We start from the raw sequence: 6,000 nt of genomic DNA, 5'->3' as shown, positions 1-6,000 counted from the left end.
TTCATTTCACCACAGAAAAATCACTTTAAGATTTAATATTTCACACCAAAATCATCTCCCTTTAGTGTTATATACAAATTTGAGCTTTGCCAAGTTTTCCTTTTCGGGGCCTCGCTTTTTCAAGAATTTCAGAATCTTCTTATAAGCTCTTTAATCAAAGCAAACCTAGAGCATGACATCTTTAAGCTTTAAAATATAATTAAAACTTCAATAATTATTAAAATAATTACTCATTCTAGGCTTCATCTAGAAGATCAAGCCAAAAATAAAGCTACCCGATTAAAATAAAAAACACCCAAATTTTAAAATGCCAATTCCAGATATTCACACCACTCATACTAAAGAGGGTAAAAATCACAAATGTCTTCGAGTGTAAAATAAACCCAGGATTTCCCAAAAAAAATACACGAAGAATAAATTCACTTGTAAAAGAAACTTCTCCAACCGGTAAGACTGACTCTTGGCAAAGCACGTTCTTAGGATTACGGGCATTTTCCACGGTCAGGATCCCTTTACCCTCCCTCTCCCTTCTACGAAGACTACCTCTTAGGCCTCGGCCAAAAATTGAGGATTAGAGAACAGAGTGTGCGGAGGTTCTAGACATTTTTCCTAGTAAAACTGCTCACATTGTTAATTCTCCAAGACTTCCAACCTACGATATGAAAGTTAAGAACCAGAATGAGACAGCTGTGTCAAGCACCAAAGATGCAGTCAAAGCCGGGAGGTCACCCAGGAGGGGATCTCCTGCACATGCTGATAACGTCACAAGAGACCCCAGGTCTAAACCCTGCACGCAGACCTCGGCAACCTCACACAGAAAATGCCATTATTCCCAAGTAAACGTCGTCCTCCTCGGGCGAACCCCGGTAGTCGGTTGACAGCGGAGTTGCGGGACTGACTTCCAGTTACCCCTCAGGTCACGGAGGGGGCTGGCGGTGGAGCGAGTCCTTAACGGGCTGCGTTAGGAAGAGGAAGGAAGCCCGTGCACCCGGAGAGGAACGTCAAGGAGAGGAGGAGGAAGGTGAGGAGTCAGGGGACCGCGGCCGCCGACTACCTGAAGAACTGGGCAAACGCTCACAGACAGCGCCCAGGGCCAACCGTGCCTCCAGTGCGACCTGGGCGTCTTGACACTTCCCGAGAGAAAACACACCTAGCAAACAGGGTGAGGAGTTTTTCCTCCAAGTTATTTTTTAAACTTTTTCCTTAACACAAGTTGTGCCTTGGGGGACTGGAACGCACGCCCCAGAGTTCCGCAGGGTGCCGTGACAGTGCGGCTCCTTACCTAGAGCAGGTGCAACGTGGCCTTGACCGCCGCCTCCTGTTCCCGACTACCTGGGGTCCAGAACAAAACCCACCTGTCAGTTCAGGTCGCTTTGCTGCAGGTTGCAGGACCCGCACTGGCGAGTCAGAAAAGTCCCTTCCAGCGGGGCCCGCGGTAACCGTCGGGCTGGTGCGCAAGCCTGGCCCGAACCCCCGCAGCACCCCACCCACAGACCCGCAGGCCAGTACCTGGGTCTCCTCTCCTCGGGCCACCCGCCGCAGTCCCGCTGACTGGCTCAGCTTCTGGGGCCCAGCCAGGCCCAGAAGAACCACGGGCGACCTCCAGCGTGTCCTCCATCTCAGGGGTAGCAGGTCCCAGGCCGCCTCTGCCACGCACCTGCGCTGCCCTTTAGCAGCCAGCATTGCCCACCTGACTCCTCCGGCCTGCCAATCACGGCCTCTCCAGCCCGCGTGCAGGCCGTGGGCGTGCTTCTCGCCGCCCACCCACGAGGCCCAAAACTACTTGTCGTTTTAATTAATCATCCCTCCCACCTGCAGAGGCTGGCACCTGTGTACCTGGCCTTACCTAGGCTTCACTGACAGCCATCTTCCTCTTCCCGGACAGCAATTCTCCCCTCTTGGGGGGCATAACCAAGGAATGGCTTCAAGGAAACATTGAATTCAGAAAGTTTGAAAAATAATAGCTTAATATATTCAAGACAGCCCATTACATACTTTCTCCTTCTATGATTCCTTCTCCAGAATACTATCTTTAAAACGTAATGAAGGGAGTCCTGGCGTCATACATAAAGTCACTTACCTCCAGATAATTCTGGTGAATTAATTTTCAGTGCCACAAGAAGACTTTTCTGGAAATATGTTCCATTTTAGATTCCCCAAGAACACCACAGCTATCCTGCTTAGGCCAAGAGCATGTTGAAGACCTGTATGATGTATGTGAAGTGCTCAACCTGTCCTATATGTTGGTATTCAGTGGTGTATGCTGTTATTATCATGTTGCAGAGAAGAGGCAGGAAAAGCTTGATTAGTGTTCCAGAACAGGAAAAAAAAAAAAAGCAATACGTAAAGTAGTGAACACCATATCCACGTGGACCCTTAAGAGCAAAACTGGCCCCTATTAACCACCAATTATTTCAGGTGCTAACCGAGTCCATGAGACTAAAAGCAGGGGCACCCTTCACCTTTAATCTCACTTTGCATCAAGCATACTACACACTGATATTGAGAGGAAGGCTTCCTACCATGAATAACCCTAAAGGGAACTATATACAGAAGCAAGGTTTGAACTTGAGGCAGATACAGTAAGACCTGTATCACAAGCTTTGGCTACTTTTAAAAGCTATTACTCTAGAAATGAAAAATATATGTACACAATTAGAGATACAGGGCTCTGCAGCCTGTTTGTTAGCCTAATTAATTATTGAGAGACAGGAGAGAGGGAATAAGTGATAGAGTTTATGGTCAACATAAACTCTGAATTCAGGAAAGGAAGGTAATGGGAAGTGGGTTGGGCAGGTGCACTGTTGTGGAAGATGAGCTTGGTTAGGAAAGAGTGAAATCAATCTGTTGGGGACACACCATAGATTGACTTCCAGATAGGAGCAATAACAGAAATTAAGAGTCTTTCTGGTCATTTAAACCTAAGACCCCCTCCTTGTTTAAACCAACTGCAATTAATAAAGCCAGAACAAACTCCAGGATTTGTAGATTGTCTTCTCAACAACCTTCGAGAAATGACAAGCATATAAAGGGAAAAAAATAGTAAATCATTTTCAAGTTTATCAAAACCAGCAATTACCATTCAGATGTTCTTGGAGTTTTGTGTTGCATAAATTTAAATCATCATATAAAATGTTAAGAAAGGCATTACTTAATCATGTAGTGCCTCCCAAAAGTTCTTTTAAAAGGCAAAACAGTGCTGCTTACCAATTTTTCTGACTTGATCCCAGGTTTAGCAATCAATGGGGATATACCATCATGGGTGCAAGGAGAACTTTTTCCTTAGTACCGTATTTAAAAGATTAAAAATAAAGATGCTTTTGAAACCTGTTTCAGGTAAATTCTAAAGAAACAACTAAAAGTTCAGGTCACCTTGTGAGAAAAAAATATATAAACATTAACATTACTTTAAAATCACTATAGTGTAAATGTATATTTCATGAACATCACTTGACTCAAGTAATGTTCACAAGTACAACAGTAAAATAAAGTAGTCCAGGGGCATAAGTATTCCAGTTATAACTACATAATATCGTCTTGAACTAAAAGGATGGTAGATGAAAACATACTATTTTCTCCCTCCATCCCCTTACAGGAGATTGAACCCAGGGGTACTCTATCACTGAGCTCCCTTCCAAGCCCTTATTTTTTTATTTTTGGACAGTGTCTCACAAAGTTTGTGATTGACCTTGAACTTGCAATACTCCTGCCCCGGCCTCCCACGTAGCTAGGATTACAGGTGTGTGTCACCGCACTGGGCCCATTTTCATATTTTAACAACTCCTAAAACTTGGATTTACCAGTAACCCAAAGAGGCAACCTCTCGATCAGTTAAACACAGTCCATATGTATGCACCTCTCCAACTCTTCTTTGATTATATTTTCTGGATGCCACAGAAAAATCTCACTGAAATTTCTTTTTAAAAGACCTTTAGAGCAGAATTTTTCCAAACAGAACTTGAAAACTTGAAGAGTCACAGTGCCCTCTAGTGATCCACTGATAAAATCATTTTTATTGAGAACAATAAATTTTAAATGAATCTTGTACATTTGGGGGAAGGTTTTCTCCTGTAAATATTTATAAATGCTAATTTCCATTTCTGGGGGGTGGAGTATGAGTTGCGATCAATTAAACAGAGAGCACACTGGAGCATGAACTTCGTTATTGGTCCATTGCTCTTACAGTTAGGTTGTATCTGCAGGGAAACAAAGAAGGCTTAATTCCAATCAATCCTGCAAAACCACGTGTGTTAAAATGCAAAAATCCTGAGCTCGGGAGTTAGCTCAGTGGTAGAGCTCTTGCTTAGCATGTTCGGGTCCCTGGGCTCTATTCCCAGAACTGGGGTGGGGGGGTGGAGGGTTGTAAAAAAAAATCTAACCTGTGATAAGGACAAGTTAGAGGAGCTATGAATCTGCATTCTAGTCCCAAATCTGTTGATGCCTGACCTGTGATTAAGGGTAAGAAACGTGACCTTGCTGCCCCTTGCTTTCTTCATCTATAAATGATAAAAAGTTGCCAAGTTTACTAAGGATGTATGGAAATACACTCCCACATTTCTGGTGGGAACATTGATACTATAGTCTTTCTGGAGGGAAAATTTGCACTAGCTGTCCAGAAGCCTCACGAGTGTCTTGCCTTAGTGCCAAATGAATACAGGCCTGTGCTGAACTCCAACTGTCTTGTGCCTTTTTCTAAGAGCTTTCACCCATCTAACCCTTACGACAATCCCATGACATAGATACTATAATCAGCCTCGTTTTACAGATTAGGAAACCAGGGCTCTAAACTTTGCCAAAGTTGGCACTACCAATAATTGGTAAAACTTACAGACAAACACAGGGTTGCATGGCTCATAGCCTGCCCCTAGCTGCAACACTTCAGAAATTCATCTTCTTAGCTCAAGAAAATTATCAAGGATGTGATCATTTTCAATCTGGAAACTAATCTCAATATCTTTTTTAATAAAAGAAAAAGAAACTGAACAACAAACAATAGGAAAATCCTCAAGACAATTGTGTTAAAGCCAAACCACTGACTATGTAACCTTAGAGAATGTCTAATGACATGGAAAGCATTCCCAAAATGTAAGTGAAATTAGCAGGATATAAGGATATAAATGTATATATACACACACATAAATGTCTATGCACACACACGTACAGTGTCCTACCATTTTTCAGATATTTATTTTCAAGAGGAAGAAATTCCCAAAGCATAAATACAGTTACATCTAAGTAGTGAGAATAGGAAATAATGATTTTTAGTTGTTTCTTTTATCCATTTAATGATCATTTTCCAAATTTTCTATAATAAAAAAACAAAACTTTTTGTTTTTAATAAGGAATTTACTCCAAATGCGCTCTAAGATACCTTCTAGCTCTGAATTTCTGTTATTTGGACCATGATCAGTAGAGAATAGCCATGGAATTTTAGAACTAGAGAGGGGGAAAAAATGACTTACCATCTCTTCCCTACTTCCCAAATGGACTTGCTCCTCGGAATCAACTGGGGAAACTAAGTACAAACTCCCATGTCCTCATCTTTCCCACGCCAGAACTCCAGAGAGAGAGGCCCAGAGGATTCCTGTGATCTGACAGTTTGGGGAACTGCTCATCTGCATTGCTTTAGCCTTCCGACTAGCCCATAAAGAAGCGTCTGGAAAACTAAATGCAGAACGGAGTTGTCCTCCACTGCTGACTTCTAAAAGAAATCCACCTGAGATTGACAAATTATGATTTCAAGTCCAAGTTCTTAATTTTCTTGAGTTAAAAAAATGCTTCTTAAAATAAAGAACAAATTTACTTATTAAAAAAAAAATGTAGGGGTAAGGGGCCCAGCTCAGTGGTAGAAGACTGCCTTGCCCTGCCCAAGGCCCTGGGTTCAACCCCAGCACCACAAAAGAAAGAAAGAAAAGATGCTTTTGCTACAAAAATTACTAAAGATCCAACAGCACTAAGGGGAGAAAACATATTTGCAACTGCATCCACTGTAAATGGCTT

The sequence above is a fragment of the Spermophilus citellus genome (genome assembly GCF_964194105.1).
Source record: "Spermophilus citellus genome assembly, chromosome: 8".
Taxonomy (NCBI): Eukaryota; Metazoa; Chordata; class Mammalia; order Rodentia; family Sciuridae; genus Spermophilus; species Spermophilus citellus.
The sequence above is the reverse complement of the archived record's forward strand: the minus strand, read 5'-3'. Positions refer to the sequence as shown.